Here is a 13,023-nt window from a genome sequence, read left to right as displayed (position 1 = left end):
TATGAGGAACTTAGGTATATGATTTCTTAGGCTCAAACGTGTTTCTTTCCCTTCTTTGATTGTCATTAGCTATTTGCGATTAGATCTTCTACTACCTTCTCCTAATTCTCCTCCCTCTGCTAGGAGTGTGGTGAAGCGGGTCATGATGATTAAGTGATACTAATTGTATTCTCAGATATTTCTTTGTCAGGTTGGAGAAGCAAGTGAGGAACACTTCCTCAAATGCAGTTTCTTCCACAGTCGTGCAGGAACAACTCAACAATGATCAGAGTACGAATGAATCTTTGGGAATTAGCCTCTTATTCAGCTCTCTAGGAACCTAATTAGAACTGGAAGATTCATTCCTTCTTGCCGTATGTTGCTGAGATAGCTCAACGGTATTGAAAACTTCTATTGGCTGAAGTGTCTAAAAAATAAAACTCATCTACTGTCACGAGTGATAGACCGGTGGAAGGATCTAACAACGTTTGACATGGGCAGTCAAAGTCATTGCTAAAGCAGCGACATTTCCAAGTTAGAAACTCGGTAAAGCTCATGAGGTCTTAAAATCATAGAGATAATCCTGCAATCAGAATTCCATGAATGCTATTGTCGGGCATTCTAAATCTTGCAGAAATGAGCAGTAAAACTACTAAGAAAAGGAAGACGCCTCCAACGACTGCCCGCTCATTCTGTTGAGCTCTAAGGTAATTCAAAGCTCGCTGTAACTGCTCTATTTGAGGAAGCGGAGCCACTTGGGGATCACTTTTTGCAATGTAGGTATGCTCCCTATGATTGTGATCAAGGAGTCGGCCAGGTCGGAACCTTCCCTGCCTTGGCTGGAGCTTTGGACATACCTTGACACATGTTGGCTAGAGCTCTGTGAAGGCATTGAATGGCTTAGGGGTTCTCCTTATCTCTGTGGTGGTCAAAACTAACCCGCGAACGATGGGTATTCCCTTGTGGTAATGGTTAGAAACACTTTTTCGGTGATGGTGGGAATCTCCCTGCCAAACATTCTTGCCGAGGTACACTTGCAAGGTGGAGTGAGAGTGTCATAATGCGACATACTACCAAGTCACAAAGCTACAGGTGTTCCTCTGCCTTGCGACCAGTATTCGTTGTCCCTTTCGACCTTTTTGGCCCATGTTCAACACTTGTTTCCCTTTATTTGCGCGTTGTAGTGCGCATGGTATGAGCTTTTGCTCGTTTCCATGCTTTAGATGACTTATAGGCCTTTTTGGAAGTGGTACCACCTTATCAGAATTGGGTGGCAAGACTTTATCCAAACGGTCTAATCTTTGGTTCACCGTTAAAGACGTGTGTAAACCTTTCTAGATAATCCATGACAAGATCTGGCTGAGAAGTTAGGGGATATGCTTAGAGAGATAGAAGTCCCATTAAGGGTCCCCTCTCTTCTCGAGACCAGATGCCACAAACATTATACGTCTCGCTCTAGCTACGAGAAAGGAATGACTCATTATGCACATAGTATTTTGGGGAACTGGAGCTACTTCAGAAGGATAACTTCTAAACTTGGGGGTTTCCTTGTTATTGGTGCTAGCACGCTCAGTTTCAAGACCTCGAGCCATAAGTTCGCAGGTAGAATTGATTCATAGAATACTGGATGAAGAACTGATGTGAAATCTAGCCTTCCTTCTAGCGCCAAACTATTGATGTATCATTTTGACACCACAGACACGTAGGTGCAAAGTGCTAAGCGAGTCTTAGAAGTTACATGTGATATGATTAGTGAGTTAGGACAAGGTTACAACTACAATCGAATGCAAATACTGAATAATAATAAGACTGAGGATTTTTATAGTGGTTCAATGCTTAAACGATCCCTAATACACTGATTCTTTTATATAAATGTGTTACAAGAGGTTGCGTATAGTGAACACCAAACAGAGGTACAATGACTATGTATTCAGAGGGAATAGTAAGTCAGTCTCTTTCTCGTAGGTTGTCTTTGCTATTGAATGTTATGAAAATCAGAGATCCCGAGTTTGTGAGGGGGAGTCTTCTATTTATAGCTGATGAATTCAAGGTAATGATTACAAGTCTGCAAGTGGGTAGGTGTCATGCAAATCCTTCCTTGTGTCCCATTGGTTGATAACTTAGAAAATATCCTCAAATTATCTAGGGCTTGGACAGGTGTGTAATTTCCATTCACTTGTAGACAAAAACTGAATTTGTTAGGTTGGTGACAGCTGTATTCTCTCTGTCTTGGGGCGACATGACAGATTTTGGATGGCGCAAAGCCTTCCTGAAATATGATTGGTGCTCGCTGATGTAAGCTTATGTCAACCCTTGGTTTTTAGGCATAACAATGCTTGTATGTACAATTAGATCATATATAGGTTTATGTGTTGTTATTTGATTTAGCCTATTGATTTTGGAAAATTTATATTTGTTTTCCCTAAATTATGTTTGATTTATTTTCTTTTATTCAAAAGATTATATATTTTTTTGGTAGTGGATTATTCCCCTATCTCTATGGATTTGATTGATTCTTCTTGAGTAGGGTTGTCAGGCTAGTCGAGCCACTTGCGAGTAGCTTGGGCTCGGATTGAGTCAAGCCCGAGTGGCTCAAGTGCTGGGTTGAGCTCCCAATACTTGGTTCGAGCGGCTCACGAGCTTAGTCAAGCTTGATAGGGGATATATGCAAATTTTGCAACTACTAAGAGGTATATGTAATTTACCATTTTGCATATAAAATATTTCAATTCTAAAACCCTAACTTCTTCTTCTTATCCGCGACTCACTTCTCCTTTTTTCTTCTTTTCTTTCCATCTTCTTTCACTTTGCTCTTTCTTATCCTTCTCTCTTTTTCTCTTCCTTCTCTCTCTCCCCTTCAAGCCGACTGATTTATTTCTTCTTGTTTTGATCTATTTTTATTCAAGCTCGAACCCCATTTTTTCTATCTTTCTTTTATAATTAGAAAATATTTAAAATAATATTATAAAACAAAGTAAATAAATAAGAGAATTTTACTTACTGTATACTGGATAAAAAATGTAGAAAAATGTGTAGCAAAAGTTTGCAATGTTTAGTGTTTTGTTCTAACGAGACACAAATTATCTACATTATAGTAAAAGACTGCTTGAATAAACTCCTAAGACTTGATTATAGTGGTGGAAAAGTAACACGCCTTGCTTGNCGAAAGAAAACATAAATTTTCAATAATTCCTCGAAAACCCACAATTAGGGAGTTGATTATATGTGTTTAACTTTAAAAGAAAACCATACAAGGTTTAGTTTATACCTCTGTTGGTGGCTCGTTCTCTTTGATACAATTGTTTCGAAAACCGATTCAAGAATATAATCGAACTCACAGTATCCACACGAAGGCACCTAAAGAAGTCAATAATGAATTCAAGTAATGGATTGAATGAAGATTGCGGTTTACGATTTTGTGAAAGGAGCGACAAGGGTTACTGTTTTTCTATCTTATGAAAAACAGACACACACCAAGAATTATCTCTCTTTAGTTCTTGAGTTAAGTGTTCTTTTATATGCACACTTAATCTAATCCTAATTCGCATAGGAATAGGATTAACATTATTCCAAAAAGGAATAGGTTTAACAAGTATTTTATTATTAACATGTAATTTTGCTAATTCCATTTCAAGAAGGAATTGACATAGGCAACAACCTCATAATTAAGCGAATTTTACATTCACTTAATTATACTGCAAAATTACCAAAATACCCTTTATACCTAAAACGACAAAAATGCCCTTTCACTAAAAACCTTAAACTGCCTTCTTGACTTGGTTTATTAAAGAGATCAAAATTGTCATCTCCAATTCCTAAAATTATGCAACATAATTCTAGGATCATGACAACCCACTTCATAAACCTTTAAAGCGTTAAAGCTTTGGAATTCAAACTTCTTATGTGTGTGACCCGTAGGCTCCTTATTATGTTGGCAGTAATTAGAATCGTGATTGACTACCAATTAATCATCTCTCTATACACAAACCAAGATTGACCTCTAGCAAGGCATCATAGAAGCCAATAGATAGATATATAGTAAAAATTGTTATTTATCAACGGTGTGGTTATTGTGTAATCAAATCTTTTCATAATTTATTATCCCATCAAGGCTGAGGCACAGAAATAATGTCATCCTCAGATTTGATTCTTGATATGTTGGTGTGTGGTTATTAAACAAACGACCTAACTACAATTGGATTTGAGCGACAACTCAATTTCATTGTGGTCATAGATTTGTAATAATTGCCAATTAACCAAACTGTGCAGTGAGATAACAACTCCCATAAGGCACTCCAGTGATTTCAAATATAAGGATCATATGCATTACCATCCATTAGAGGACATATTCCGTTGACACTAGGGTTACCATCTGATGGAATCCTTTGTTAGGTCAGTCCAACAATCTTGCTTACAATAAGCATCCATATGTTGCACCAAGTTGTCACAAAACAACCTTGACATATGAGATATGTCACTACCTCCTGGTAGAATCGCTCAACACGATGATAGTCTTACAGTATTATCTGTGCCCTTGGTCAGAATAATATTGGGGCTACGAATAATTCTAGAATGGCCACCATATGTGCTCATAGGGTCCTCACAATCAATATTTAAAACGCTTTATTCCGTTGTCATGGTTTTACCATTTTAAGGACATATATCATAACATAAATAATATGAATTACATGATATATAAAATTTGCCTTTTATTAATGAATAAACATGATATACAAAGAGTCAACTACAATATGCGATTGGCTCTAGAGCACATACTCTAACAGTTTTCATTGGATTTTGACAATTATTTCGACTGTAAGAGGTGGCGAAAGACTTGGTTGCCATTTGCAACCTAAATATACATTAGAATCTAGTGAAATCACTAGATTCCTATAGATCATGAGTTTTTGGTCTTGATGGAATCGGCTTTGGCTTTAACACCATACTGTTGAAGAGTGTTAATCGTCGACTAACAGTGTGTTTGACTGACGGTGGCCAAATCCAATATTTGAATTATTAATTATTTATAATTTATTTAATATAATTATTTTAATACATTTTTGAATACCTATTAAACTACAAATTTAGAATTATAACAAATTTTAAAAAAAAAAATGTCTTTCTCCGTCATTATAACATCATACAATTTCAAAATCTATTTACCAAAACACAATCATAGATTTTGAAAATCACAGAAGATATATATATATATATATATATATATAAGCATTTCCCAAGTACAAATGAAATTATTTCTAAAACTGATTATTTTCAAAGTGGGGGACAACTAATTAAACTTAAAGCACAACAATCCCAAACTAGCTTAAATGTACAACAAGCAAGAAATTATATTAAAGTTAATTGATTAAAAATATCATTTCTTTTCAAAGATTTAAGAGTTAGAAAACTGGATTTGAGATATATTTTGGTTTAATAAAATTCAAACGATCTCGTAAACTTAAAAAAAAAAAAAAAAAAAGTTACTTAATAAGCTTAAATGGTAGACCGGGAAAGGGAAGAACAAACTAATAAAAGACAATTTCTATGATGTGTTCATCAGCGCCCTCTCCTATCTGATTTACATTTTCAACTATTTGATCGCTAGCCAATAAAAGGCTATCAAGTGCCAGAGTTAGGAAGTTTTGTAGAGTGGAGGCCAGTGGTTCAAGGGGTGATGTCGAATGAATTTTGATGCTGGAATCCGCCTAAATTTGGCCAGACAAATCAACCCATTATGTGAGTCATGGCCGATGAACGAGGGGTACCAAGTGTCGGGGTTAGAGGGGTTTTGTAGAGTAAGGCTGGTGGTTTAAGTGGAATTGAACTTTGGCCACGGTATGAGCTGGAATATGGTCGAAAAAATAAAACCTTAACTATCGTAGACCAGTAGTAGAGGTCGTCCCAGGATGCCATTGAAAACTGACGAACAATCCACCACAAGAAATTCTGTCATCTTACACTCATGGGTCTCAACCAAAGTGATGGAAGTGCAATTGTTCCTCTGGGAATCAGATGATCCCCGGTAAAGCCATAAAGAGGAATGGAGATAGGTTCAGATCTATCTTTTCTAAATGCATTTCCTCAAATGCTCGTTGAAACAAGATATTCACGGCACTCCCATTATCCACCAACATTCTAGGACTTGCCACCTTCCTTTTTAGCCTCGATGATGGTGTATCCTCATGAGGTGATGCAATCGTATTGCGTCTCTCTCAGAGAATGTAATCTCCCTCTCTCTGCGCACCTTCCTAAGTTAAGATGTCGTGCTCAAGACACATCAAGGCTCTGCCGAGTTTCTCGAGTGTACTTCCTAAGCACCTCGATAGTTCTACGATATGCGGTCCCTTGAAGATGGTCCTACTAGATAGAGGCCCTTGCGACACAACACTTCTTTCCATCGCCTCTTGATCTTTCTAGTGGAAGTTGGACCATTAACATACTCCTTGAAGTGCCTTTGTTGAATGAGGTCTCAATTACCTCTTAAGAACTCGGCCATCATCAGTATGGTGCCATTATCTCGATGATAATGTCAATACTTCTTGCTGTTTCTTTAAAAGCGGGCTTTTCATGGGCTTTTGCTCTTTGAGTAGATTAGCTTCTTTGCCTGTTTAGAATAGCGGAAACCGATGCATTGAGTAGAGTAATAAATCCGGGTGATCACTATGAGGAACTTAGGTATATGATTTCTTAGGCTCAAAATGTTGTTTCTTTCCCTTTCTTTGATTGTCATTAGCCTATTTGCGATTAGATCTTTACTACCTTCTCCCTATTCTCCTCCCTCTGACTAGGAGTGTGGTTGAAGGCCCGGGGTCATGATGATTTAAAGCTGATACTAAATTTGTATTCTCAGATATTTCTTTGTCAGGTTGTAGAAGCAAGTGAGGAGAACATCTTCCTCAAATTGCAGTTTCTTCCACAAGTCAGTTTGCAGGCAAACTCAACAATGATCAGAGTACGAATGAATCTTTGGGTATATTAGCCATCTATTCAGCTCTCTATGGAAATATCAATATAGAAATGGAAAGATTCATTCTCTCTTGCCTATGTTGTGAGATAGCTCAACGTATTGAAAACTTCTTATTGGCCTGAAGTGTAAAAAATGAAAACATCTACTGTCACGAGTTGATAGACCGTGGTGGAAGCGATCTGAAACAACGTTTGACATGGGCAGTCAAGTCATTGCTAAGCAGCGACATTTTGCCAAGTTAGAAACTCGGTAAAGCTCATGAGGTCATTAAACTCATAGAGATAATCCTGCGAATCAGAATTCCCATCGAATGCTCTCATTGTGGCATTCTAAATCTTGACAGAGAATGAGCAGTAAAACTACTAAAGAAAAGGAAGACGCCTCAACGACTGCCCCCGCTCATCTGTTGAGCTCTAAGGTAATTCAAAGCTCGCTGTAACTGCTCATTGAGGAAGCGGAGCCACGTGGGATCACTTTTTGCAATGTAGGTAGCTCCCTATGATTGTGATCAAGGAAGGTTCGCAGGTGGAACCTTCCCTGCCTTGGCTGGAGCTTTGGACATACCTTGACCCATGTTGGCTAGAGCTGTGAAGGCATTGAATGGCTTAGGGAGTTCTTTATCTCTGTGGTGGTCAAAACTAAAACCGCGACGATGGGTATTTCCCTTGGGGTAATGGTTAGAACCACTTTTTCGGTGATGGTGGAATCTCCCTGCCAACATTTTTGCAGAGGTACCCTTGCAAGGTGGAGTGAGATGGTTCATAAGCGACATACTACCAAGTCACAAAGCTACAGGTGTTCCTCCTGCCTTGCGACCAGTATTCGTTGTCCCTTTCGACCTTTTGGCCATGTTCAACACGTTTTCCCTTATATTGCGCGTTGTAGTGCGCATGGTATGAGCTTTTGTCGTTTCCATGCTTTAGCATGACTTATAGGCCTTTTTGGAGGTGGTACCACTTATCAGAATTGGGTGGGCACGATTTATCCAAACGGTCTAATCTTTGGTTCACCGTTTAAAGACGTTGAACCTTTCTAGATAATCCATGACAAGATCTGGTGAGGAGTCGAGGGGATATGCTTAGAGAGATAGAAGTCCCATTAAGGGTCCCTCTCTCTCGAGACCAGATGCCCACAACCATTATACGTCTAGCTCTAGTACGAGAAATGGAATGACTCTATTTATGCCACCATAGTATTTTGGGGAACTGGAGCTATTCAGAAGGAGTAATCTTCTAAACTTGGGGGTTCCTTGTTATTGGTGCTAGCACGCTCGTTCAAGACCTCGAGCCATAAGTTCGCAGGTAGAATTGATTCATTAGAAATACTGGATGAAGAACTGATGTGAAATCTAGCCTTCCTTCTAGCGCGCCAAACTATTGATGTATCATTTGACACCAACAGACACGTAGGTGCAAAGTGCTAAGCGAGTCTTAGAAGTTACATGGATATGATTAGTGAGTTAGGACAAGGTTACAACTACAATCGAATGCAAATACTGAATAATAATAAGACTGAGGATTTTTTATGTGGTTCAATGCTTAAAACGATTCCTACATCCATGATTCTTTATATAATGTGTTACAAGAGGTTGCGTATAGTGAACACCAAACAGAGGTACAATGACTATGATTCGAGGGAATAGTAAGTCAGTTCTTTCTCGTAGGTTGTCTTTGCTATTGAATGTTATGAAAATCAGAGATCCTGAGTTTGTGAGGGGGATTCCTTATTTATAGCTGATGAATTCAAGGTAATGATTACAAGTCTGCAAGTGAGTAGGTGTCGTGCAAATCCTTCCTTGTGTCCATTGGTTGATAACTTAGAAAATATCCTCAAATTATCTAGGGCTTGGACAGGTATGCAATTTCCATTCACTTGTAGACAAAAACTGAATTTGTTGGGTTGGTGACAGTCGTATTCTCTCTGTCTTGGGGCGACATGACAGATTCTGGATGGCGCAAAGCCTTCCTGAAATCTGATTGGTGCTCACTGATGTAAGCTTATGTCAACCCTTGGTTTTAGGCATAAAATGCTTGTATGTACAATTAGATCATATATAGGTTTATGTGTGTTATTTGATTTAGCCTATTGATTTTGGAAAATTTATATTGTTTTCCCTAAATTATGTTTGATTTTTTTCTTTATTCAAAAGATTATATATTTTTGGTAGTGGATTTCCCATCTTATGGATTGATGATTTCTCTTGAGTAGGGTTGTCAGGCTAGTCGAGCCACTTGGAGTAGCTTGGGCTCGGATTGAGTCAAGCCCGAGTGGCTCAAGTGCTAGGTCGAGCTCCCAATACTTGGTTCGAGCGGCTCACGAGCTTAGTCAAGCTTGATAGGGGATATATGCAAATTTTGCAACTACTAAGAGGTATATGTAATTTACCATATTTGCATATAAAATATTTCAATTCTAAAACCCTAACTTCTCTTCTTATCCGCGACTCACTTCTCCCTTTTTTTTCTTTCTTTCATCTTCTTTCACTTTGCTCTTTCTTATCCTTCTCTCTCTCCCCTTCAAGCCGACTGATTTATTTCTCTTGTTTGATCTATTTTTATTCAAGCTCGAACCCCATTTTTTCATCTTTCTTTTATAATTAGAAAATATTTAAAATAATATTATAAAACAAAGTAAATAAATAAGAGAATTTTACTTACTGTATAATGGATAAAAAATGTAGAAAAATGTGTAGCAAAAGTTTGCAATGTTTAGTGTTTTGTTCTAACAAGACACAAATTACACATTATAGTAAAAGACTGCTTGAATAAACTCCTAAGACTTGATTATAGTGGTGGAAAAGTAACACGCCTTGCCTAACCCGACCGGCCTGCGGGGGGTAATCATTTTGGCATGTCGGTCCTAACCCGCCCACCAACAAAGTTTTTGGGGGTTGTGCTAGCCGGCACCAACCCTAAACCGCCAGGTTAGGCTGCGGGTCGGGCCAGGTCAACCCTTTTTTAATTTTAGATTTGATTTATTTTTTTAGTTAACTTTTCAAATGAATAATTAACAATTATAATGAATAAATGTAATTGTTTTTAGTTAACTTCTTTTCAAATATCAATATTTCAATTAAATTAATTTTTTTTTTGTTAACATTTCAAATATCAATTCAATTTTAATACATTAAAATTGTAATATAAGAAAAATAAAATTATTCATTATCAAAAAATAAATAGGAAATTACAATAATTATTGTTTCGTTAAAAACCTCACCAAGAAAAACCCAATGGGACAAAAACTTGGTAAGGAAAAAAGAGTGCAATAATGATAATTAATTTACAAGTTACAATTTACAAAACAACTAATTTTGGGGTTGTCTAGGACCTCCCTCATCTGTATATCTATATTACAAAATTAAAATGATTCTATTGAAGTATCGTCAACAACCTCGTATTGATCTTGATAGCGCGACCGTTCCCAATCTCAAAGACATATGAGGACTTTATTCATTTTTGGTGAAAGTTTAGTCCTTTTCATTTAAAATTCTTCCACTTGCACTAAATGTTTGTTCGGATGAGACGGTTGAGACAGGACAACAAAAAACATCCAAGAAAGTCTTGATAATCTCGAAAAAATAAATTTTTGGTTTTCCAATATTCCAAAACATCAAAGTTGGCTCTTTGTTGTGGATATGTTGGTAACATTTTGGGAGTTCCCAAATATGTGTGAAACTCATTACTCTGTGAATACATGGTGGACAGTATATTCATTGTTGTCGTTGGTGCTTCTGAAAAGGAGGCTGTGCCTGTGCTTCGGGTTCAGTTCTCTTCGGCCTATTAATGCACTCCAGGTGTAGAAATCTTCATTTGTTTCTTCTGATGCAACTTTCCTGTGTATTTCGTGTCTTTGCGGGTTCCCATACGTGTTTCATATTGGAAATATACCTCTGCAAGACAATTTTTACCTCTCCTATTTGATGACAAATGCTACGTTTTGTAAATTTTCAGTTAATGTCTCTAAACCATTTTCTAAACCTTCTTGTTAATTCTAGGATCAATATGACACTAAACAGTAAAGAAAAGGAATGAGTTTAAATATTTAAAAAAAATTCCATTGCCTTTATTGGTTTTTTTAAAATTTCATTTTTTTTTTTTTTGTTTTGTAAATAACTCTGAAATTTTTTAATTGTATGTATTATCAAAGGACTAGTAGGATAATACACACCAAAAAGTGTAAAGTGGATTGGTAAAAAAATTTAAGAAAAGAATGAAATACTTTAGCATTTGCCAATCATTTTCTATAAATAATGAGGACCTCTATTATTTGCATAAAATAACTAATTAAATTAGCATAAGGTAAACATGAATCAAGTATTAAATAAGTACTATTCCATCTAACAAGCATGTCTAATGCAAAAGTTCTAGGAGACATATTTGATTTTATACAAGCATCTTGAAATTCAGCATTCTTTTATTACTACTAGTAATCCAAGCTAAACAATCTCTAATTCTATCAATATTTTCTTTAATTGTTTTCATACCACTTTTACAATTAAATTAATAATGTGACATGAGCAACGTTGGTGAAAAAACTTCAAATTGTTATAAAAGGATAATTACTTTGAAAAAAATCTATAGCAGTAGTATATTAGCTTTGCATTATCTAAAGTAAACATACACTTTAGTAACAATATCATAATCTTCTAAAACTTCAACAATTTTATTATAAATTTGTTGACCACTAGATCCACACCATTAATCTAAACCTAATAAAGATTTATTTAATTTTTTCGTTATCAAAATAATGACTAGTCACACAAGTATAATTTTTAGCTCTACCATTCCAAATATCGGCAGTTAGAGCCAACTAACATGACAAGTATGTATTTTATTTTTTAATTCTAATTTCATTTTCTTAAACAATTTTATAAATCAATTTAGTTGCAGTTTTAGAATAATTTTTAAATCCTAGAAAAAATGAATTTTTAATAACTCTTTCAAAATATTTATCTTCAGCCATATTAATAGGTTAATCAGTTGCAGCAATGTATAAAGCTAATTGTTCCTATATATATCGAAATTATAACGCCAAGTAGTACCATATTAGTTATTTGAGTTTGATTGGTTTCTCTATTTCCATGTTGAGCAATATGTTTATTAGTATGCCTTTTTAAAGTACTAGTACTCATTACCTGAATCAGCTTATAAACATTTCCACAATACTTGCATCTTGCTTTCTTCACTTAAACTCCATTTTCTACCTCGTAAAACTTATCGAAATGCGTCCAAACATCTGATGTGTGTCTGTCGTCGCTTTCGACAGCAGTTGATGAACCTGCTTCAGCTTGAGATGAAGTTGGACGAGGACGACTTCGAACCACCGGGAGCTGTAGGTGTAGTAGCATGGGGAGGAATCGAGGGCATATTTTGAGGGGTATCGGATTCTGAGACGGGAAAGCGGACTATTTGAATCTCCTCCTGCATTCATGTTAGTAAATCAGTGGGACTAGGACTAGGATAGTAGTTTCCTTCCTCAATGAAACTGATAGAAGAGAAATATCTATCCATTGTAGTTGAAAAAAAAATTGATGTAGAAGAAATAAAATTAAAGAAGGAGAACGGAATATGGAAAATTGGAAATATGAATTGAAATTGCAAAAACTAATAAAAATTAAAATAAGAGCAAATTGATTAAGAGAATGATCGAGAGATTTCAATAAAGATTAGGATTAGAGAGAATGCGAGAATTTGAGTTGTGAGAAAATATGAGAGTTTAGGGCTACTTTATAGAAAAAATTGGGAAATAAAATGACGAAAAAGACCCGTCTAACTGCTATAAGACAGCTATATTTCAAGAAATAAAGGGGAATTAAAAAAAAAATTAATTTTAGTTTTATTTTTATTTTTTTTGGGCCAACCCGAAGGGTTGGTTGTTGCAACCCGCGAGTCAACCAACAATAGCCAACCCGTCGAGCGGGTCAGTCCAACAAGTTGGCGGTCCTTTCTTAGAAAGGACAAAATTGCAACCTACGGGTCGTGGGTTGCCATATGGCAACCGGCCCCGAGGGTTGCATACGGGTCGAGTTTAACTCGACTCGTCATTTTGGCGGTTTAGGTTGAACCCTCTTAATGGGG

The sequence above is a fragment of the Pistacia vera genome, unplaced genomic scaffold (assembly GCF_008641045.1).
Source record: "Pistacia vera cultivar Batoury unplaced genomic scaffold, PisVer_v2 Contig381, whole genome shotgun sequence".
NCBI lineage: Eukaryota > Viridiplantae > Streptophyta > Magnoliopsida > Sapindales > Anacardiaceae > Pistacia > Pistacia vera.
Note: the sequence above shows the minus strand (reverse complement) of the source record.